We start from the raw sequence: 23,737 nt of genomic DNA, 5'->3' as shown, positions 1-23,737 counted from the left end.
GCTTGATTTACTTCTGTCCTTTAGTGTGCTGTAACGAGGCAGGAATGTTCTTGAGTGTTCCTGGCACTAGAAGCTGCAGCCATGAGGTTAACATAGAGCTGAACAGATTTCATGCTCACTTCCATTCACCAGTCTATACATTTCAAGGCTTGTAGGGCTGAACAAACACACTCCTTATGAGCACTTCAGCTCTTTCACCACCATGAAAGATGCTGCCTAATAAGACCACATATGGCAAGGTCACTGTCAGTTTCTGGTTTGCACACAAGGACCTTTTTCTAGGGAAGATGTTGTCCTTTCAGGTCAAGAAAGCTAGTATGAAACATTTTGTTGCCCCTAGCCTCTCCAGTCCTGAAGAATCCAAAAGAATGACACAGAACTCTCTCATGTTGTGTCTTTGTATTGATTGTACAAATGTGTCCTGCTGCCATCAAGTTCCAATTTGCTAGATGCATGCTCTGGTTTTGATGAAAGTGTGCTGAATTTATACATCTGCTCTAAAATAGCAACTTACCAAGTGGGCTTAGTATTTTAAAATGTCACTGCCGTTGCTGTAACAGATGCTAGCAATAAGCTTACAACCCAGATTTTCCACTGAGGAGTCATTCATGGATGCTGCTTTTGTAGCGGTATCTGTCAGTTCTCGAACTCATAACTCAAAGGTAACCGCCACTTTGCTTTTCTTAAAATGCTGAGGTATAAATACTTAGTTTTATTTAGTCCAGAAAATGTACTCAGTATGTTACTAGACCAATGCAGCAGAATCAGTCCCCTGCTTGAAGAGATTACAAAACAGAAGGTGATAATAGAGACAAAACATTGAGGAGTTTAGAGCTATGAATAATGCAGAAGAGTTTTCTGAGAGGTTATTGGAAATTCACGGGAAAGCACCTAACTATAAAACTAGAGGCTGAGTTCACATCATCTGCACTGACACGTAGTCAGTTCAATGTAAACTAGGAGGGTTGAACTGAGTCAGCCTCTTTTCCACCTTTTCCAAAAACCTAGCAAAACGTCCTGAAAAAGTATCATGCCGAATTGGCACATTGCCAGGCTGAATAGGCAAGCAAAGAGAAGGTGTTCTGGCAAGAATCTTCACTTCTATCTTCTGCGACTCTGGGAAAACCTAGCTATAGGTTTTGAAACTTAATCTACAAGGTATAAGAAACAGGGAACACTTTGTTTTAAATATCAGTATAGACCATGATGAATTTTGTGACAAAATGGTCCATCACGATGTTCTTGTATCTCTGTCCATAGATTAGCTCTGCTAAACAAACTGCTGAGAAAAATTAGTTTAACTACCAGAGAATAAGAAGATATGGTATACCTTGCAGATATCAAACCTGCTGCTTTCAGTATCTCCCTGAAATTTGTAATGGGCCTATACCAGAAAAAAATTATTCACATAGTAAAATGTGTGGTCAGTTGAGTTTTGCTAAGCAAATGAATTTATACTCAGTGTTGTTATGACAGTGTATCTGTTTTTGCTAGCCCTTTTACCAACACACAAATGTAATGAAAAAAAATATTTAGAGTTGGCATTTGTATTCCAGCAAATATTTTAGCATAGAACTGAACTTAGAGCAAGTGCAAATACTGCTACGCACTTCAGAGCGCTGAGATGTCACACAGATGCCCAGTAAGCTGTGATTTGTTTCCCTGCAGCCCATGGGGAATTAGAGTCATTTGCAACAGAACTAATTTTTGTTTTCTGCAAAGCAAACAAGTGAGGGGAGAGGGGAGGAAGCAGCAGGCATACATCAAGTGGTCTTTAAGCAGCTAGCCTCTGCCAAGGGAAGATAAGGAGAAATGAATTAGCTACTCTGGAACCAGCTCCACTTCTTTTTCTTAAATAACTTCGGCTTTGTGCCTAGTTAAAGCACATCCTTGCTTTAAATGCCTTGTTTCCGTTCCATGTCAATTTTCTAGTGCTAAACTAATTTGCTGAGGCTTTGCTAATGTCCCTGCCAGAGGAGCTTCCATCGCTCTTATCTTTATTTACTCAGAAGCATCATGACAGTATATTTTAGCCCTCTTTTTCCTTTCAAATTATTTTCAGCATCATTCCCCATGTATCCCAAAAGCTGCTTCCTGCACAGCGATACATCTTAGCAGGAGGATAATGAGAATCCAGCAGTAACATCATAGACACATGTTGCACAATGAAGATTGTTAACAGAGGACTGACTAGCTGGTAACCCCAACCGAGTTTCCAAAGGTCTGTCAGTGAGCAGGCTGGGATGCCACCAACATGATAAAGCAGCACAGAAGTGTAGTAGGTGCCCTGCAATGTGCCATATAACGTTTACTTCGGTGAGGAACCCACTCTGCTTGAACCAGTGTGGATTGTCCATATCAGCTCTGAGCCGCAGTGACAATTGCTGCTTTCCACAGGGAGCTACACAGCTTACTGAACTTGAGAAGTCACAGCAAGGGTTGATCTGGTGCTGCACTGCTTAACGTCAGTCTCTTCTTCCAAAATTCTTTTGAGGAATTTGGGCTGGTTGATGGGGTTTTTTTAGCAAGTAACTGCAACAAGAAACAGGGATATGCCTTAAGTGCCGGACTAACGTCACAAGACAGGCCCATACACAGTCCATTGCCCCTTATCTTGCAGGATCTGAACCTAGTGGCTCCACATAGTTTATTTCAAGCTTTTAAGCCAGTGGAGTATTTAATAATTTTGTAACTAAAATATGTCCTTAGGTTTATCCATTCTGCTTGTGTCTGCTGCTTTCTCCTTGAAGGCTAGCCCGTTCTTCCATCTGGAGGACTGGGATGTAGCTGTACACAGAGCATCCGCACTGGGCTGGAGGAGGTTACCAGAGGGCAGAAGGCTGATCCCTCCCTCTCTCTAAGGACCTAATGAGGAGCCTCCCTTGAATGATGCAGGATGATCTTGTTCCCCAGAGCTAACCCTGATGTTTCTCTGACAGGCAAAATGATCCCTCCCAGGAGCTGAGCATAGTGCCTTTCATGGGACAGCACTGAAGATGCTCCCTCCCCACAGGCAGAACACCTCCAGCAGGATAAAGACACAGGGCCCTCCCTCTTTCCTGGAAGCTGAAGATACAGGGAAGCCCATTCCCTTCCTTAAGGGACTCAGCCATTTGCTGCTGCTTAGCCCCTTCTCCTCACCTGTTTGCTTGTGACACTTACTGGGACCAGATTTAATGGCATGCTATTTAGAATATAGTAAAGGTTAAGCCTTTCTGTTTTGTTTTGTCTGTGGAATAAAGCCCAGAGTTACACTGATTAGAGGGTCACTTCAGTTTCCTGGTAAATCTTTTTTAATTATACATCTTTTTTAATCGTGATCTCTTGGCTGATATTCAAAAGGAATGGCAGTAGGTTTTGACTTTGGAATCACAGCTAATGACTTTCCAGTAGTTTCAGAACAAGAAGGTACCAGTATCACCTGTTCATAAAATATAATAGCTATAAGCCAATGACTAATACTCCAGCACTAGCCTTTCTCTGTTCCACTGCTATCACCTAAAGTCACTTCCATGCTTAGGTTATAGGGCCATTGTGGATGTTGGAGAGAAAATGTTTACATCTGGAGTATGCTTGCAACATTGACAAATTTTGAAAGTTTGTGCAATGCTACTTATGCTGGCATATAGAAGCACAGGGGTGAGCTGGCGTTCCCATGAACAACAGTACAAGTTATCAGTAGGAGTCCTGAATTCCAACCTTGCTGCTCTGAGCACTAGTACAGAACCCAAGGACCTAATCACCTGCTTGTCTCCTGAGTCACACGAGACTGTAGAAAAACAAAAGCTCTTTTTTCTTGCTGCTTTTAATTGGCAGGGAGCACATGTACTCCAAGAAACAACAATATCAGATTTGAATTACTGTTCATTTCTACTGCAGTCGTGCCCAAAATCTCAGACTGAGCCTGGAACTCTCTTGCTATGTACTGTTCAAAACATATGAAGAGAAAATACAGCATGAATGAATGAAATAGAAACATTGAAAAAGAAACAAAAGTAGAAGTAAGGGAAATAATTTGAATAGGATGACAGAGCTGGTGATAGAGCTTGGTCAGGAAAAAACAAGTACTGAACCCACATCTTCTGAGTAGTTAATCATACATTTACTTTACCACACTGCCCACTTCCTTTTTTTTATTAAGATAGATGCATATATCCAGGAGTTATGGGAAAGTTATTACAAGTTTCAGTTAAGATTTTTCTTTTGTACAATGCCAGGACTTGTTCCCTGAAATTACGAGATGGTAACTACTGCATGCTACTCCATCATGGAACTGCTAAACTCCTTACTTGTGCACTGCTGGGATGAAGTAGCCTGTCCCATCTGCCCTTTGGGAGAAACTTAGGATATCTGTTCATACCTTCCCCTGCATACACATGCTCCACCCAGGAAAATGAAGGTGCGCTTGCAGCATGTGCAAAAATATCTGTGAGCTTAACCTAATTAGCATGAATAATAAAACCACAGAGAGGCATTTGAGAGGTCTTAAACATGCTAGTAACCAGATTACAAACTCTGAAAGACTCTGCATACACACTGTGGCTGTTAAATCCACATTGGCACATTTTTGCTGCTATTGTTACCAAGCTGTATTAGCCTAGCACAGGTAAATCGGCACATGCTGTAATTACTCCTTCCCCCTTTTTTGATTCATATATACATTCAAAGGCACAATACTTTAAAGAAACCAGCTACTCTTGCACTTTTGTCTTTACAGGATGGTCTGTTTAGGGAACCTCAGCATCCTTTTCTTTAGTGCGGCAGATTGTTACTCTATGTTATAGGACTGAAAATAATGAACTTTGATGTTATTAATTTGTTATTCAGTGCCTTGCTACCAACCAGCCTGGCACTTGGGTTTTGTCCTTTGCAGTGCTCGTATAGACCTCATATCCTTGAAGAGAGGTGAGTTGAGGGAGCAGAAGGGAGGGCTGGTGTTTTACCCAATAAGCAGTAGATTGGTTAACATACTATCTTTTACAAAAGGCAGCGTAGATTGCCACACTGTCAAGGCTGAGAGGGAACGAATTCGAAGAACGTGGTTTCTTGGAGGCAGCGGCAATAAAACTCCACTGTTTCATCCTGTAACGAGTACTGAGGCAGCACCCTGCCAGAGATGGCTGTGTGTGAGCACTGCCTCTAGCACAGTCACAAGAGGAGCACGCTGCTTGTGCAATCCTCCCGTAGTGCAACCATAAGAGTGGAGTTTCTTCCCCACTGCAGCTCAGTCATACTCGCTTCCTGAAGTGGCTTCCTCTACTGGGAATTTCCAGCCTTGGTCATGTTGATTCTCCCCTATCCAAAGTGCTTTTGAGCTCTCCTCCCTAAGTCTGGCAAGAATCTGGTTTTCAGTAAGCTTTCTCCAAGAAACCTGGATTATATGAAGCATTTTTATGTCCTCATCTTGTGTTGTAAAATCAGCTATTGAGGTGTTTTAATGACAACCGTGATGTAGGTGACCTGGTCTCTGTTTCCAGTGTCCATCTGGTGTATGCCCACATGTGGCTAGCCAGAGTTAACTTCATGGCTCCTTTCCCTTCTTTCCCGTTATCTGTTTCCACTGTAAAATGAGGAGCTCGGTATTTGCCCAGTGCTTAGTCAGTGAGCCCCTTTGACAGCGGCTTCTGTGCGTTACCAGAAAGAGAATGGGACAGAATCCCTATTGCAACATACTTCTGATATGAATGCAGATGTTAATCCAAGCCTTTCTGCTACAAACTAAGAAGAGTTTCTCTAGTTCTATAAATGGATGAAATTCATAAAGCTAGTCCCACCTGCAGAGCTAAGCATACTCTCTCTGCTCCTTTAAGATCAATACAATTAATTACTGCCCTGGTTTTAGTGATAATTGCCTAAGACCCTAATCCTGTAGAATTTCAGCTGATTTTATTACTATATATATAATATATAATATATATAGTAATATATATTACTACTAATATTATTATATATTGGCATAAATATGCTAAAGATTTAGCTTAAGTGTCAAGTGTTGGCCAAATTAGGGCCCTACACGATGCATGCTGGGGAGCAAGTTCCTACCTTGGTTTAGCTGTTTCATTCATAACAGCAGCAGCCCCGATCCTTGACTAGGACTGGAGATGCTGCTGTGATACAAATAAGCATTAAAAAGAAAGCTGCTCTGTAGCTCAGTGAAGCATTCTTTTGCCTTTGGCCTGAAAGCCTGCATCTCAATTTTCTTGCCAAGCCTTGGAGCTCACACCCCATGGACAGACGCACATGGGTTTTTCCCATCAGTTTCATCAGAATAAAACTGTTTTGTGGTTTCTTGTTATAAAGTCTTTACAGAAGCTAATTACCGTTGGCACAGAATTAACCACCAGTTATATAAGTGAAATTTTCCTCAGCTTTGTATCCTGTGCTGCATTCACAACATGGTAAAATGAGTGTGCTGCCCAGCTGTGTGTGCTATTCGGCAGATGCTCTGCTAATGCAAGATCAATCCACCTGCCCACCAGGTAGAAGTTAAAATTCCTTTTTTACTTTTTAAATAAACAGGGAGTAAATCCCAGTGTCCTGGTCAACATTTCCCTTCTAAACAAACTCAACTCTAATGTTCAAGGCTGCAGGCAAGTTACAGAAGCCTGCAAATGCATTGATATGTTTACCTGAGTATTTAATACACTTTGTTTCAGTGATACACATGTGCTATGGAAGACTTTATGTAAGAGCCACTCTCAGGCTATTTTGCTTGCAAAGTGCTGAGCAGGTGTTTTTATACTATTTGAGATAGTTGATTTAACTGAAAATTAAGAAAAAAATAATCTGTCCTATGGAGACAAATAAAATCTGTAAGGTTTGCATTTTATTTATGGAAAATTAATTCAGCAGGGTCAATGGGGCATCAGTTTACAGGATGCCCTAGCTCCACTGATGAGTAATCTGCTAATTAATAGCTTTGGAAATGCTGCCAAGATCCTGCCAGAATGATTGCAGCACAGCAACAGACCTCGCTCAACTCCTGAACAGACATTCATAAAAGCTACCATAGCTTTTGGGATGAGCAAGGTTTCCTCTTACTATTTCTTCCAGTCTGTTTTCTAGGCCAAAAGATGTCAGACCTTGCATCTGTCCTTAAATAGAGCTCGCTCTTCTCATGTTCTTGGCAGCATGGGTCTCAGTGGCTGAAAGTCAGGCCTGACTTCTGTTTAAGCAAGATTTCGGTGTTTTCAAAAGCAATAATAAAAATTGAAACAATCTGACAGCTTCCTCCTTGACCAACTGTATCTGCAAATGTATTAACAAATGTATCTGCACACTGTATCTTTAAACCTAGGATGTCTTTATACTGAAGTTGAGACAAAAAAGCTACCTGTTTATACAGGAAATAACAAGTTTATACATTATGGTCTCATTTTGTTGTTCTCTAATTGTAAAGTAAAGGCAATACTGATTCAACCCAAATCTGTTGGTGAGACATACATTATTGAAGGATTAGTTTTATTGGATTCCAAGTTATATTGCCAACTGCTGTCTTCCTAGAGTCTTGAATGTTGGAAAAATCTGTTCTAAATCTGAAAATTAATTTAAAATCCCACCGGCCCTTGTCTAGTATCCTCATTATCAACTGATCCTGCCTCCTTGTAGACTGTAAACTCTTTCTGTCCAGACCTGTGTTATTTTGTGAAGCATAGGGAAATCTGTTAAGGGAAGCCATATCTTAGATGTGTGAGAGGCTGGTAAAAGAGATCTGAGTCCAAATCTCTATCAATCAGCCACAACAGCTCCATTGGTTTCAATGGAGAGAATCTGATTTGTGTCAGCAGAGGATCTGGCCCACAATAGGCACAGTGTGTTCTGTTCTTCTGTCTGTTTGGGGTTAGGAAGATGAAGGTGTCTCATATCCAAAAAAATACATGCCAAAGAAAAATAACAAGCAGCTGCTCTGAGATGGGTCTGGCTTGTAGGGGTACTTCATATTTACTCCTGTTGGTAAGACTTATTTTATTCTACTGTGGCTTTGGCTTCTATACAACGCACTATTCCCAAGTTTGCTAATAAAAACCACTATAAGACTCTATAAATTCTAAAGCTTGGGAAGACAGTCTGGATGAATAAGTGTAAGGAACCAAAAGCTATGTGCTTTTAAATGCTTCCCTCTTCTGCCTAGAGCTGCTGGCAGCCAAAGGGCTATTCTACACAGCAGAGTTTACTACTCTTAGTCTTGAGAAGAGATGCCTTCAATGTTTCCCTTTCCATAGTCTTCCTGAGAGTAAAGATGTACTTTCCCCACTTCCTCAAAGACCACTGAGGATGTTGGCTTGAAGAAAGAACCCCATTCCGATGTTTTCTGTCACATCTGTTCAAAATTCACCCCTTCTTTTTTATTTTAAACGTGCTGTTTTCTTGCCAGACGAGGCTGTTGTATAAAATAGAATGTAAAATAGAGAAGAGTTCATGTACAGGGATGCAAGGAAATTGGCACGGATTATTTGTTGTCGAGGGCTTTGCAGGAGAGGATTAGCCATTTGAGGCTGGACCTGATGGCAGTCATTTTCCTTTGTGTGTGTACATACGGAAATGTGCCATTCAATTTCTAATGTGCTGTTGCTGCCACGGAAGAGCTAACATGGCCTTCAAACCATTATACTAGTTAGTGCAGCATTTTCTTCATGTGTTTCCAGATCAAGAATGAAATTTTGCTTGTGTTCTTAGTGGGTGTGCACCTCATGTACTTAATTTTCCTTAGCATTCTAGTACATTTCTGTAAAGTGTTGTGCTGGAAAACCTTGTGATAAACAGTTTTCTTCTAAATTTATAAAGTGGGAACTCATATTGTCAGAATAGGCTTTTCTTCTTTTACTAAAAGACACAAAATTAGCAGTAAAGTCACCACAGGAGAGCATAATATCCATCTTCTCTGTGGAAATCAGTTATACTAGGCAAAACAGCATTCCTTACGTGTGGACAGCTGAGCCAATAAAGCTGGAGAAGAACAGTAAATGGGGCACGCAAAGCCACAGTAGAACTGCATGGAGTGTATCTCCTTCCATCCTTTTTTCTAACATGCTGCTCTCTAGCTTCTCAATGCTAACTGTTTCTGAGAGCTCAGTTTCTTGATATTAAAAGAGCTAAGGAAGCTAAAAAAAAGGTCAGATGGCAAACAGAAAATCTCAAAAGAGCAGGCAGCAGCAGAGAGTCCCAAAGGATTCCAGTTAGGATTTCAATGACTTTGTTTTGGTTTGGTTTTCTGTTGCTCTTCTTCTTCCAAACCTACACAGGGAAGTGCATGTTACTGCTTTCTAGATGTTTTAATGTTTGTCTTTGTACTTCCCCACTCTCTTGATGAAATTCATTTGGCAAACCAGAAGTATGACTTTGGTGGAAATAATACTGGGATTTGCAATATAGGTCCACAAATTAATGCTTCATCTGGAAAATATGTTTGCCATTTTCAACATCAAATAGAATAAGGGCAACATTCACTTCTACCTTGCATGTCCTTGTCACCTAGGAAAGTCCTGAAACTTCCTAGTCTACAACTACTGGATCAGGAAGATTTGTACGTGCGCACTTTTGTGGATTAATAACATGCTGCAAGTCAAAGCATTTTTGGAAAGTTTTAATCTCCACTCAAGAGCACAAAGAATGTCAGCTGTTTACTGCTCCTTAATAACATAATGCTATCACCAGTGATAAGAAACAGGCCACTGAGCCTGTTCTCAGTGCAGTTTTGGGGAGATAAAATTACCTATCTCATGGTTGTCTGATGCTCTGCATCTCGAGCTAACTGTCCCAAAATGGAACTCACCAAAATGGCCAGTCACGGAAAAAAATGGCATCATTTAATTGTGAAGTCTGCTTTTTTGTGTCTAGTGACCTCAGGAAGCAGACTGGCAAGTGGAGGATCAGTCCTGTGAAAGGGCTGAGCCTGTGCAAAACTCAAGCTAATTCTGCTGAATCCAGTTCATGTTCACTAGAACCTACTCAACCGCTTCTTTCTCTTTCATTAGTGGACGTGGGTCAAAGTCCCTGTTGATAAACTTTTCATTTTTATCATTGAAGTGCTATCTTTTCCTTGCTTCTGTCACCTTCAGGAAAGCTGTTACCCAATTCTGGGTGACATTTGAGTAAGCAAAGATTAAGTAATAGGCAGCAACAGGGGATGTGTGACACTGCACTGAGAAACTTCATCTCTGATTAACAGCAGGTTCCGTAAATGCTACCCATAGCAGAGGGACCACTGGATCCTTCCCTGTCTGAAGTTCCTTTCTGGACGCTTTCCCCACTCAGTTAGTGTTTGTTCTTCTGCAACAGCAAGGAAATGAAGAAGAGGAAGGAAAAGAGGCAATGAACACACATCTAATGAGGAAGGGGGCAGATTAAGGTACTAGAGGTACCCTTGAAGCTTATGCAACTGGCCTGCGCTCAGCAATCACAGTGTCCAAACAAGGCATCGAAGCAGCTTTCCTGTTAGACAAAAGCCATGAGAACGAAAAGAGAAGTGGAGCCCTTTGGGTTACAGGAAAGCAGCATGGACCAAGCAACGCCCTGTCCGGACAGCACAGGCCCTGCCCTTTCCCCTCACCTATCATATTGTACGTCTTTATCAGTCATAGAGCAGTTTTGGGTGTTGTTCAGCATCAGCTAATGACGGGTATCTTTGTCCCAAGTGAAGCAATCTGAAGACCCATTCCTTTTGTGTGACTTACCTGGAGGCCTGGGGGCAATTCCAGAGACCAGTTTTTCAGCCTGTTCAGACTGTTATTTTTGCTAAATGAGAGTCTAATAAGGTAGAAACTTCACTTCAAACAGAAAGAAAGAAAGGGCCAGAGTCCCCTTCTACACATAGACTTTAGCCAAGTCCGTAAAAGAAAGAAGTCCTGCTTAGCCAGGAAGGCTGAAGGCTACAGAGTAAGTCTGATGTCCAGCTGCCCACTGTCAGTGAGCCCCTCATTCCTGACCCAGAGGAATCTCTCCTATGCATGAGAAAACCCTTTGGCTGATCTTTGCACATTGCATCTGGACCCCAAGGATTTTCTAGCATATTAGTCACCTCTTTGTGTGGACCTCTGAGTGAGATGAAAAACCTTTCCTCCTCTAGAGGTCCAAGCTGTCTATAATTGATTTGTGGTAACTGCTGCAACCATACTTTTGAATGGCTAATCAGATGCTGCATTTTTTTTGTCTGAAATTACATTATTTTTATGCACTGTTGTATTTTTGCCCAAGTGTTTGAGCTTTCCAAGTGCCCTGAATATCAGGTCCAAAGTAAACAATCTTCTTTTTTTCTGTTGTATATGTCGCCACAAAGTTTAAGATGGACCAGGGAACACACTTGGAGAACAGCTGTCAAGACAAAAGATGTCAGACTTTGTATTCTCATTGGTTTCTTAGACGTTTTCTTTATTTAATTGCGTTGAATGCAGTAATTCTTTTAAATTCTTGTTGTACTTAATTGCCAGTGACAGAGCTGACGTTTTAGTTTCTGGGCCTAAAGAACAACTTGCTTTTTGCAGAGTATGGAGTGTTATGTTATGCTTGAGCTCCCTGTTCAGTGCGAGGGCATCTGCTGAAGTTGAAGGGCTGTGGTTTGAAATGAACTTGTTTGCAGCTTAGAGTTCTGGAAAAAAGAGATTGGTTTTGCATGCTGCTACAACACAAGCCATCTTTATCTCCCAGTGAAGTCTGTAGGACTGAGCTCCATATTGGGAGTGGTCAGCATCTTGCTAAGTTAAATTGTCATATGATTGAACGCTGAGACTGGAGAATACCCTCCAATACACCTAAGCATGCATTTAAATTATTTGTGTGTATTCTAATGGTGTTTATGAGTCCCAGCTGTTCAGCAGTACTCAGTTGTGCTGGGTGAAGTACAAACACAGAGTACAGACCAACTGGTTCTGTAAGTGTGTGCTTTGGTTTTGCATTAGGGAGATATATGGGGGTTTTTGAATGTGTCAACCCCAACACTGCCATTCAAGTGAGTCAAAGGTACCAGCTGAGTGGGTGGATTTTTACAGAAGGCCTGGCTAATTTTTAGACCATTACTAACATGTAGTTGAGGAAGATAAGATAATGAACAGTATGATCCAGTCTCACGCTGCAGAGTGCAAAGAGTTCAACTGCTAGAGTTAAGAAAGAATTATTTTCCCCATCTATGTCATTGCACAATAGCAGAGGTGCTTGAGTGAGGGGATGTCTGAACTGTTGGGTGTGGGGTTACGGCAGGAGGCAGGATATCGGTTCCACATGCTGTGGTTTATTGCTGACCAGTATGGACAATGCATTTTTTCTTATGTTTCAGAAGTAGGAACTGTATAACTAGTTTTGGAAAGGCAGGTTTTCCCTTCAATTCCTAAATAGCTAACAAAGAGCATTAAGAGAGGAGCTGCAGCCCAGGGAACTGCATTGCAAGAGCAGGAGTCTATTCCTATCTGTGCTGAGAACAGGCTCAGAATATTGCCCATGGTGACTTTGTCCAGGTGGGATGAAGCACCTTTAATGCTTGTGAGCACTTCAGATGAGAAGGATGAAAGATTGTAAAGAAAGTGAATGTTTAATATTCGGATGCACAAACATCAGCTACAGGGTTTAAAATAAGGGATTCTTTCCACAGTGTGGTTTAGGTGGATCAGTGTCATCTCTTGAAATAAGTGATCTTCTAATTTCAGCCTTACCAAACATAACATCAACAGTTATTGGGTTTCTGTATGATTATGAAGCTGTTATGGACTCACAGAAAAGTACAGAAATGACCCTTGTTTTCTGTACAAACCACAGTAATTATCTTCTATGTATGTATGTGTGTGATTGCAGGTAAGAATTATCTTGCAGAGCTCTGGAGATGTTTTCCCAGCCAAGAAAAATGGTGACTTCTACTTCAGCTCTTATTTCACCATCCAAAAAAAGAGAAAAGATAGAGAAGTTGAGCAGTGCAGTGCACATAACTCTCTCCCTACAATAAATATTTTGTAAAAGCAGGCTCCATTTGGGTAGTAATTTATTTTAATTTTTATATGCAGTCCTGTGCAGACCCCAGACTTCTTTACTTTCTTTGGATACACTGAATACATCTGCTAATACTCACATTTACAAGCAGTGTACACATACGTGTTTAGATGCCTGAATATACTGTTATAGCACAATTTTTCTTGAAGTGAGATTAGAGCATAGCGCGGGTAATTAAACAGTGATCTCTATACAAATTTAAAGGGTTGGTACATACTTTCATATGGAAGCACAATTACAGTAATTTTATGTGCATACTGGCTGCATAAAAGCATGAACGTGGTTCTGAAAACTTGGGCCTGTGTTTTGTATGTGTGAGTGCTGTTTGCACATGCTAATGTCAGGCTTACTCACCTGGAGAGGCTGCCTTTGAAGCCCTACCGCTGCAGAATTGCTATGTAAATGTGCCTGCGCTCCAAGACTCGGTAGATTTTCAAATTATTTGAAAAACATTCCTTGAAAATTAAGACTCTTCTTCCCATCTCCTGTTGGGCATTGCCAGATCTGAGCAATACATAATACACAGCTGAATAGATGCATTTCCTTTTTCTTCTTCCCAGATTGTGCTGGAGTTACACTGGAATGCCGCAGCGCTCCAAGCTATGGCAGTTACAGACTGTCACCAAACAAGCTATTTGTTCAATTTATTACTAACTCACTTACTATTCATTGTAACTTAACCATTGTGCAGACTCAAGATGAGCTGATTATATGAACAGTTCATTCCACACAGTTCTGTGAACATCAGGAACCAGCCATCCCGTAGATGTAGAGTGTGCAGTACTGGATGATGCCGTAATCCATTAATTTTGTGTTTGAGCATATTTTGGATTTAACTGTTCCTTATCCTCCTTTCCTTGTGATAACGCGAATGCTTGCGAGCACACTCCAGTATTTTTTTCATCACGATCAGGCTCCAAGCCAGAGCTGATGTCAAGGATCCGTGTAACGAGAACAGCAGGTTTCCTGTAAAAGGGATTGCCTGAATGATGGCCTGCGTGCCGCATCAGCAGGGACATGAAAAGTATGAAGACACTGTTTTGTTTTTGAAAGTCTGAACTCAAAATCAGCTGGGAAAGCAACGTGATTCCAAGCGACCGCTTACAATGTAGGTCAGTTGAATGCAAAAGTGAAAGCACATGTACCATCAGATTCCCACGTCTGGAGGGGGAGGGGATGTCAGCCTGCAAGTGCAAAAAGCCCCACAACTCCTGCGTGACTCGTGCGTTGCGGTGAGTAACACGCACGGCCGCTGCGTGGGTGGCAGCGGCAGGGGGCGAGCGCCGGTGCGGGTACGGGCCCGCCGGCGGCGGGACTGGGAGCGGCCGGCAGCGCGCGCGGTGTGCGCCTGCACGTCCGCCCCAGCTCCACAGACTGGCCACGCTGAGGTTTAGCTGCAGCAGCACCACCATCACCGCTGTGAGCAGCCCACCGCCTGCGCGGTGCGGACCGGGGCAGGCTGGAGCAAGACCCTCTGCCCCGCGGCAGCAGGTCCCCGCGGGCGCGCAGCCCCTCGGTGGGAGCCCCGGAGCGGGCAGGGGAACGGGGCAGCGGGCCGGGCTGCCTCCCCCTGCCCCGGGCCGGGCTGCCTCCCCCCGCCCGCTCCGGGCCGCGCTGCCCTCCCTCTGAGGCAGAGGCCGCGTTTGCTGGAAGCCGAGCGCGACGGGCGAGCCCTGGGCGTCGCGTTGCAGGGAGTTGCTTTTCGTGCTGCTCCAATTAGGTGATGCAGTTTCAGTTACCAACAGACTTAATTGCAGTAACAGTAAGCGCCTCACCACTCACAGTCATGTGTTTCTGGTTACAAGAAGCTGAGCGGAGCCGGGCCGAGGGAAATCCCCTAAAAAGGCCAGCGCGGGGCTGTGCGCACCGCCGCCGGGACGGGCACCGCTGGGGGACTCGGCTCGGCTCGGCTCGGCTCGGCTCGGCCCGGCTCGGCTCAGCCCGGCTCGGTTCGGCTCGGCCCGGCCCGGTTCGGCTCGGCCCGGCCCGCCCAGACCTCGGCTGCAGCCACCGGCCCACGGGCCGGGCCCTGGCACCCGGGGCTGCGGCGGCCGCGCGGGGACGGGAGAGGGTGCTGCCGCGCCGGGCTGGCGGGGCACCACCGAGACGGAGGGGCCCGGGGCTGCGGTGTCGTGATACCGACACCGCGAGGGGCGGTGGGAATGGCGGGAGTCGCGACAGGGCATCGCGCCGAGCCCAGGGCCGGGCCGGCAGCAGCAGCCGGCAACACGTTTGCACTGACCGTGCTGCGCTTGCCTGCCCCACGCAGCCCTGGCAGGCCCCACTGGCTGGAGGGGTTTAAAGTTACCTATGAAAATGATCTGGGAAACAAGTTGTCTTCTTTTTTTTTTCCCCTCCCTGTGGCTGAATAAAAATGATTTGTTTATACAGAGTCATTAATTTGGATGAAGTCTTATGTATGAATTTTAAATGGATCGCTATCCCTCAGTGGCACAGATACTCTTCCAGGATATGAGTGTTGTAATGCAAATTAATTTTACTTATTTCCAAAGTGGATTCTAAATTAGCATCCACACAGGGAATTAATTAGGAGTAGCTGTTGCCTCCACAAAAAAAATGATCCTTGAATCCCGCAGTTCTTTAGGGGTCGTGGAATACTGCTGCAAGATGGGACTAAGATGCCTGAAATGTCCCACTTACCTTGTAGTCATTGCTTTCAAAAAGTCAGAACACACTGAGCATAAAGGCTTTCTTCATACTAAACCAGAGATAGATCACCCTATTATCAACTTCTTCTAGACAGCATAATGTGTTATTAAAACTTCCTAAGGGGGTATTAAAAATAATTATTTCTGAGGGTATGGAGATGGGAATATGTTGCTGTGGGGTGGGGTAAGGTGAGGTGTGAACTTGCCGCATATCACCTATGCTGTGGTTTGCCTTGTGTGCTTACTTTTACCCTGTGGTGAACGTGAAGCTGCTCCAGTATGAAAGAGGAAGTATCTCTCTGACTTGAGACATCTTGGTAAGCACCGCAGCAAAGCAGTAATATTTTTAGCTCTCCTTAGTGACTTGAGGATGTTTCTAATGCTCATGCATACATCTAATCCGTAAGTTCTGTCAGGTTCTACCTACAGTAGTATCCTACGATAACGTGTTCCTCCATTTGACCGACAAGAGCTGTCAGAGCAGGTGATGAGTGCAGAGTTCAAACTTGGGTGCTGAGAGAGGCCAGCCTGTGAGTAATGGTCTGTCACTGGCCTCAGACCATGAGCTGTTTGCATAACTTTGGCTCAGAACAAACCCAAGCCGAAGATGATAGATGATGCCATATAAGCTTTCCCAGTTGCTCCAGTTGGCTCATTCCAGTCCGATCCAGATCAGCTGGGCCCCAAGGTCGTTAGCACTCTAGAGCCCTTTATTGGCAAAGGTGACGAGTTTGTGGCCTGCCTCCCACTGTTCTGAAGGATGACAAAAGGGAAGGTAAACAAGTAAGAGCTATCTGCTACTCATGGCCTACTCTGAAGCTTCAGCAGCAGGGAGGAGAAGGGATGAGCCCGTGGTAAGTTACACAGGCTGGTGCTGTTCCTTCAGAGAAGCCACCGCCCAGTCGGTGTCTCTGGTGTGCATGTGATTGCTTATGCACAGATGAGAGCAGTCTCATACCCCTCAGAATTTAGCCACTTCCTAAGTTTGTGGTTTGGTGAGCAGAATAGTATGTTGTGTTTGTTGGCCTCAGAAAGTGACTAAAATTAGAAATTGACCTGGATGTGATTTCCAACTTTTTTGGACCAACTGTCATGGCTGGCATTTCCACCTTATTCTTCCTCCTTGCCCTGTGCATTAGCCACTCATGTTGCGGGGCTCAAAGGAAAGCAGCGGTGTCATTGTACCTGACCACTACCTGACCTCCTAAGAGCATATAGGAGGAGCATATATATATAGGACTAAAGTTGGACATGCAGGACTAGCCTACAGCTAGCACCTCACGTTGTGCCTACCAGTAATAGCAGGAGCCTGACTCAGCAACACAGGAATACTTTCCAGTCCTGTGGTCTTTGTGCTCCAATCCATTCTGCTGGGCACAGCACCAGCAGTTTTGACAGACACACCTTGCCTTTCCCCCCCTCCCTTTTATGTATCTGAAGCATTGAGAGGCAGTAGCACTGAGGTGAGCACACATTAATTGGGTTTAAGATCTCCTACAGGTAAGCTGTTTTCTTCATCCTTAGGGGAATTCTTCCTGCTCCAGGCAGAACCTTTTTCCTTGGCAAATGGTAGCAGCCTGCAGTACATCTTCCCTCTCCTTCCCTCTCCCTTCCCTTAGGTTTGACATTCAGAGACACTGAAGTCATGCAGACTCTTCGAATCCAATATTCATCATCAATCCCCCCTCCTCATTGCCTGGCTTTCTCTATTCCCTTGGAAACTACCACTCAGGAGAATCATGGTCATGGGGGAACTGTCTGAGTCTCACAGAGGGTTCTGGTAATACGCCCACCACTCTTCCCCATGGTCAGGCTTGGGCTGCTCCGCTCCACTATATTTTCACTGGGGTGAAAAAAAAAGGAAAACATTAGGTCAGCAACTCAGAAAACCAGGGAAGGAAAAGGCTTCTTGGTGAAGGCAGGGGCCTCCAGCAGATGAAAAGGAGAAGGAAGAGCAACTGTACCCAGCCTGTGACTTAGTGAATGCTGCCACACATGCATCTGAGTTTCTTGGCTGAGACTGTGGGTCACCATTCCAGTGGGTGGGGAAGGCTGAGCATGAGGAAGGCACCGTGTTGTATGTTCACACTCTAGTGTTGGTAAGGGTCTATCAAATCATCTTTTCCCCATGCTTATGTCTGTTCCTCTGGGCGCAGCACTGATTGTTAGGGCAGCTATGGCCTCCCTCCTTTTCTCTCTTATAACCATACATTCATGTGTCCTAAATGTGGCAGCACTGGTTAGAGTGTAATCTGCTCTTTATACTGAGGTCTGACCTGTTACATTTCAGCTTGCTTCTCTCAGAATCCTCCATGGCATTTATTATAGTTCTGGAATTCAGGCAAAACCTCTGTGACACCTGAGGAACCTCCTCTTTCCTCCAAGGATCCCTGATGTTCTGGGAACTGAAGACCATCTCATCTCAATTCTGTAGTGAGTCCCTCTCCAGACTGTCTAACCTGAACACTAAAAGATACACGAGAGGAGATTTTTCATTCTGCATCCCTAAGTGTCAGTAGGGTTTCATTGTTCGTTTGGATTTAACCCCTATCCATTTTATGTTGAAGGTCCCAATAAATCCAGAACTACAGGTCCTGCTTACTTCTGTTTAGATGGGGATGTCTGTCAGATCCTCTGGACACTGAGGTTAGGTCCTTTGGAGAAAGGAGAGAATTTCAGTCTTTCTAAATCTCTGAACTTTGTGCTCATGTCAGGACCCAGGAGGGAAACAAGTTTCAGGTGGATAGGGACTTTGCTGAAAGTATGTAACCAGTCTCTTACCTCAGTGACCCCATATCTGGGGGAGCTGCAGTTTATAAGCAAACAGCAGCACTAAAAATAAATATGTTTTGCCCCTGTCTCTATGCTGTATTTTGTGTGAAAGTATGGCTGAGTGGGTGGACTGACTTTTCCTTGTTCCTTTTTCTTTCCTTTTTTTTTTTTTTTTTTTGTTTAGCTTAAAAATACATTGTCATTTTCACGAGGCATGACACACCCCGAGGCCTTTTCACTTCTTTGTTCTGGAGTGGGTCTATAGCTTCTCCCTTTCAGGCAGCCTTGGCTTCAGGCATCTTAGCAGAACAAGGGGTTGCTGGTCGAATTTATCTGTGCAGCTTCTTTTTTCCAGCCAGTTCTACTTCTGGTACACCAGTGCAAGTCTCCCCCATTCTCCTCCCTGCTGCCTTATCGGAAAGCCAGCCTAAGACCCATATGGGCCACCTGCCAACACATAGCTCTGCGCTAACATGGGATGAAACTCTTGATACTGCCTTTTTTAACTTGTTTTTCAGGTAGTTCCTACCCTTTGAACACTGACAGTTTTCAAACTGTTATTCTTACAGCTCACCAGGTCTAAACCCCAGCCTCTGAACTTAAATTTGTGTGCCTGTTTTTTGTGGGCTAGGGTAAAACAGAACAGAACTTTGCAAAGTGCCTGAGCTATTCAATCCCAGTGAATTCCGCTAGGAACTCCTACACATGTGTAAAATACTGCTTCCAAGGTTTGGGCACAAAGATGTTATACTTTGTCCATGAGTAATTAAGCTTGGATCTCCCTGTGACAAGACGTCTGTGAGTTCCAGAAGTGTGCTGGCATGGCTGCGTGTCCTAAGGTGGGCCAGGGTTATCAGGGTTAATGGTAACAAATGGATTTTGCAAAGGATATAAAATCTTACATTTTCCAATCAAAATCAATGTGTAGGAAGTTGGAAAAGTCCTTTGTGTGGAAGGTCATGTCTGCCTATGATAAGAATCATGTCAGCCTTTAAAGTACAATGCTATGTGCTCAGCATGGGCCTTTCTGGAAAGAATGAAATGAAGTTCTAGCAAATTGCCAGGCTTGGCCTTGCTATCCTCCATCTTCTGCCTCATACCCCGCAGCCCACAGTTCTGTGGCACTGTGTGAATGCTTGCTAGATGCATCGGTGGTAGAAAACATCCCTTCATGAGATTCTGCTGCAGAATGGCAATTACTGTATTAATCTGAGACAGAGGGGGCTAAATTAGAGCATGGAGGCATGAATCAGAATGCCGTTCTGATCTGATGTCCAGTGATAATGCTAGTTTCAATTCTGCTTGGAGAAACTTTAAGTGTCTAGCCACCAGTTCTTTGGTCTCCTCCCAGAAAAAATGATATTGCTTGTTTGTTCACGCAGATCACTTCCCGCTTTGGGAATAATGCACAGTAGAAAGAAAAGGAGGTGTCCCATCAGTTTGAAAATGGAGTCTTTCAATGAAGCAGAAAATAATCCCACAGAAATGTCCATGTATGTGGAAGACTTCTGAACAACCAGCTAGAACAAAGCAGTGAAACCTGATCAAAGAGAACAAACTCCATCATTTAAGCTGGTTTTGTAATTGTAGTACTTTATCAACAAGTAGATATTGCTGGAAGGGCTGGCTGACTGGGTTGTGCAGATGTGTAACATCTGTGCGCATTTGGCCTCTGGAAAGTGTCCTAGTGATGGTTCATTCCAAAAATTTTATTGGTTTTCTAGCTTTTCTCTTGACCGGATAAAGGAAGAATGTTTTTTTCCAAGGTCATTTTTGGTGAAAGCGTTTTCTGGTTTAGATCCAGTAGACCAGGGGAGGCAGACTATAATAGCGGAATTAGATTTCAGTTCTCCTCAGTAGAGGAGACCATCAAAGCCTTGTCACAAGGTTGTGTCATTGATGACAATCTACCTTGGGCACACAGATGTGAGCACTGCTGGTCAACCGACAACAGAGGGAACCAAACCCCCAACCCACCGCTTCAGTGTAAGTTCTTTAGAATGTAAAGAAATCAGGAGTCTTGGTCAAGAAATTAATACGGCTCAGAGGTCAGCATTTTGATCTGTTCTGAATAGCACTGGTGAAGGCTGGGGCTCCGTCCCAATGTGCAGGGCTGGCTATTATGTGTGCATAGGATCAGGATGAAAAGGCAACAACATCAGTCACATCCCATTCCAAATCAGATCTGCATGTGGAAATGGACAGCGGACCTTGCTAGCTACAGTCAGCAAAACAGGGGGGGTGAAGGTGATGTATTACCCCCATTGTCATGATACAAAGTGTGACTGTCCCACTGAAGTGTGACATGGTCCCATTAGGTCAAGCTTTATGTCCAGTAGAGAATTTCTCAGCTCTGCTCAGAGACATGAAACCATCTCCTGAGGAGAGGTAGGTATTTCGCTTGCGTTATGGCTGTGAGGACCTGTATTTGTGACACACACTCTGAGTAAGTGACTGTGCTCTCCTTCTAAGTCTAGAATTTTCTCTGATGTAAAAAGAAGGGCCAGATACCAACTACAGTAAGAAAACGCTACCTATTTTTTCTTCTTGGCTACACTGTGATCTTAGTGTGTTCACCTTCAGAACCCAGGATACAGTCTAGATTTTCCCCAGAGCTTTACCAGTGCAAACCAACTGAATAAAACATGCACTTGTCCACATACCTGCAGGAAGGAGAAGGAACAACACAAACCCCAGTGGCTTTGCTGCTTACCCTCTTTTTGATGAGTATGTTCTGTGGTTTCTAAATTCCTTCCTTGTGTTAAGACAGTGGACAGGTCCCTCTGTTAGTAAAACATGTATAAAGAGGTTTTATTCTTTTGTGCTCACCATCTAGGTTTGGATGGGTATCTTCTATGCGGCCCCAGCAGGATACAGTTCATGAGAGGCCTTTCTCTCAGCTCCAAAATTCAGGGAAACCTGAACTTTGTACAGGGGAGGGGAAATTTATCCCCTAACATGTTCCTCCCTGACAAATCCTGCTTTCCATCCCCCACTAGCAGTAAGCTGAATGATCTTTTATGAAATACAGACTTTATGGGTAACTTGGTTATTGATCGTTCAAGATACTGGTTTTTTTCAGAATGTTCCTTTATGAGCTTGGGGTGGGGAGAAAATAGCAACATACAGGCTAGCTTAGTGAATGATTTAATATAAGTAACTGTGTTTTACATTTACGCACTTAACTTGCACTTGATCCAAACGTCTGTAAGTGCTTTACAAAAAGTGATATCCCCCCATTTTGTGGAAAGAGAAACTGAGGCACAGGTTCAGCTCAGTTATTTGTCCAGTATCCCTGCTGCTAGGAATAGAAAAATTAGTTGTCTCACATGAGAATCATTAGAAAATACATACTGTCTGGAATATTACTGAATTCTGAAGTCTTAGGAACAAGTACAAAAGTTTTAAATTGGGCAAGGAAGTTCTTAGCTTTCTTCAGCCATCGCCAGTATGTAATATCTAATTTAAATACAGCAAGAACATTAATTGGAACTTAACACTGTCGTCTTTTTCTTCCTTTTTCCTTCTCTTTCAAAATCCTTAGATTTGGTTTTGTTTGTATTAATCAACCCTTTGCACCTAAGGCATTTATCAGCTGCTCTAGCCTTTTTGTTTCTTGTTAGTTTTTTTCACGGTGTGCTGATCTCTTGTAACTCATTTCCCTGTACTGTGATTTGCACTATGCAGTTCCAACACCTGGGCACTCTGGGAGCATGTAGCCTGCGATCCGGGGGGGGGTGGGGGTGGGGGGTGGTATATACCCGACACGTCTTGAACAGCCTCCGCCTCCTTGCAGTGGCTGCCCATAGGTTCTGTGGTTTCTTTGTTTTAGCCTGGCAAAGTTCCACTGCGGTGAAATCAGCTCAGCCCCGTGAGCTGGCAGATGCATGGATGGTCTAAGGCTGGCCTTAGCTTTTGCCTTATTTATTTTGTTTGCTGATGGATAAGCACTTTGTCCCCTTTGAAAAGCTGACCACTTCAAAATCCAACCACTCTCCAATATCTGATTGCACCACAAGTCCTGGAAAGTCTACTGACATTAATACGCATCTTGAAGGAAGGTTTCAGGAGGTAATTTGAGCTGGGGTTTTTTTTGCAAATCATGTGTGTACCAATGAAAATGACTCCAAAGACATCCTGACTGTATCCATATTTGCACAGTAGCTAGTTTGCACAGTGAGTTTTCAGATCTGTTTGTCACCACTACTACACTATAAACGTTAAACAGTAATGGTAATCATAAAAGCACCATAAAAGAGTCTACAGATTGCTTTGGCTTGGCCAGATTCACTTTGGGGTTTGGATGTTTTGGGGTTTTTTGACTTAAAATGGTTATCTTTTGGTATTTAGCATCCGTCCTGTTTAGCTGGCTTCCAGCCAAGCCCTCCTTCCACTACAGGTAAAACAGACCAGCCGTTGGGTTGACAGCCTGCTGTACTCGCCATGAAGAGTGTGGCCACCTCCCCCTGTGGAAGTGGGACTTTTACCTCCCTAGACGCAAAGGTATGGCACAAGATCCCATTTTAAGTGCCACATGAGATTCTGGGAATACTCTCCCTGGTCCCAGAATACTTTTAGAACTGTTTATCTAAGTTTTCTCATGGTATGCCAAACCACCAGGTGTTCTGTATGCCTGGGGCCATGCTTGTTCTGGAAGGCTTCCTTGTTTTTTGTTTGTACAGACAGTTACCGTGGTCTGGATAGTGGGTTCAGTGTGCCTCTCCCAGTGTTATATGCATATATCCATTGATTGAGTGAATCTTTTCATGCTTCCCCACGACGACCCATGTTAGGATTACTATGACCACATTTCAGCGTCCACTTCCAAGGACTGCAGTGGGTGCTGGACAGGACTTATGGCTCTTTAAGCTGTGTCTGCCTTGATCATTTTAAATACTACCTGTGGGCATTTCTTGCTTCTATACAGCCCATTCCTTCTCAGTCACCTGGGACCTGAGCTGTGCGTTTTTAAACGTTTCTGTTTAATGTTATGCAGCAGCCACCATGTTGTTGTCAAGATGAGTTTATTACAGTGAAAACTGGGTGAGATTCCATGGCCTTATGTTATGCAGAAGGTCAAACAAGATGTCCATCACATCCAGGAAAATATAAATAGAAACTGTACAAAAACCAGCAGAGGATGACTGAAGGAGAGGTGGTCATGTGAAAATGCCCCAATTTATGTGCCCAGTTTGGGAACAGAAGGTTAGGTTGGTTCCCCACATACAGAGAAATACATTTATTTGGAATTAACCTCTGTAAGATAATTTCTTCTCTCTTTCCCTAAGTGCTTAAAGCAAAAAGACCCTCTGAAGTATACAAGA

General features: G+C 43.7%; 1 long non-coding RNA gene across 16 annotated transcripts in view; it reads left to right on the top strand.

Moving 5' to 3' along the window:
• The window catches only part of LOC130155667 (uncharacterized), a 153,641-nt gene that overhangs the window by 92,330 nt on the left and 37,574 nt on the right, over window positions 1-23,737 (top strand). Inside the window, exons 1-2 of one of the 16 annotated variants that reach the window (XR_008824168.1) lie at window positions 12,968-14,204; window positions 22,764-22,916. The exons of 10 other annotated variants lie outside the window; for them this stretch is intronic. This is a non-coding gene — a long non-coding RNA (uncharacterized LOC130155667). Of the gene's footprint in view, window positions 1-12,967; window positions 14,205-22,763; window positions 22,917-23,737 lie in introns of those variants that run through there. 5 more of the 16 variants (XR_008824163.1, XR_008824154.1, XR_008824159.1 and 2 more) reach the window with 5 other exon arrangements.

This window comes from Falco biarmicus, chromosome 10 (genome assembly GCF_023638135.1).
Source record: "Falco biarmicus isolate bFalBia1 chromosome 10, bFalBia1.pri, whole genome shotgun sequence".
NCBI classification, from domain to species: Eukaryota; Metazoa; Chordata; class Aves; order Falconiformes; family Falconidae; genus Falco; species Falco biarmicus.
Note: the sequence above shows the minus strand (reverse complement) of the source record. Positions and strands in the feature narration are given on the sequence as shown.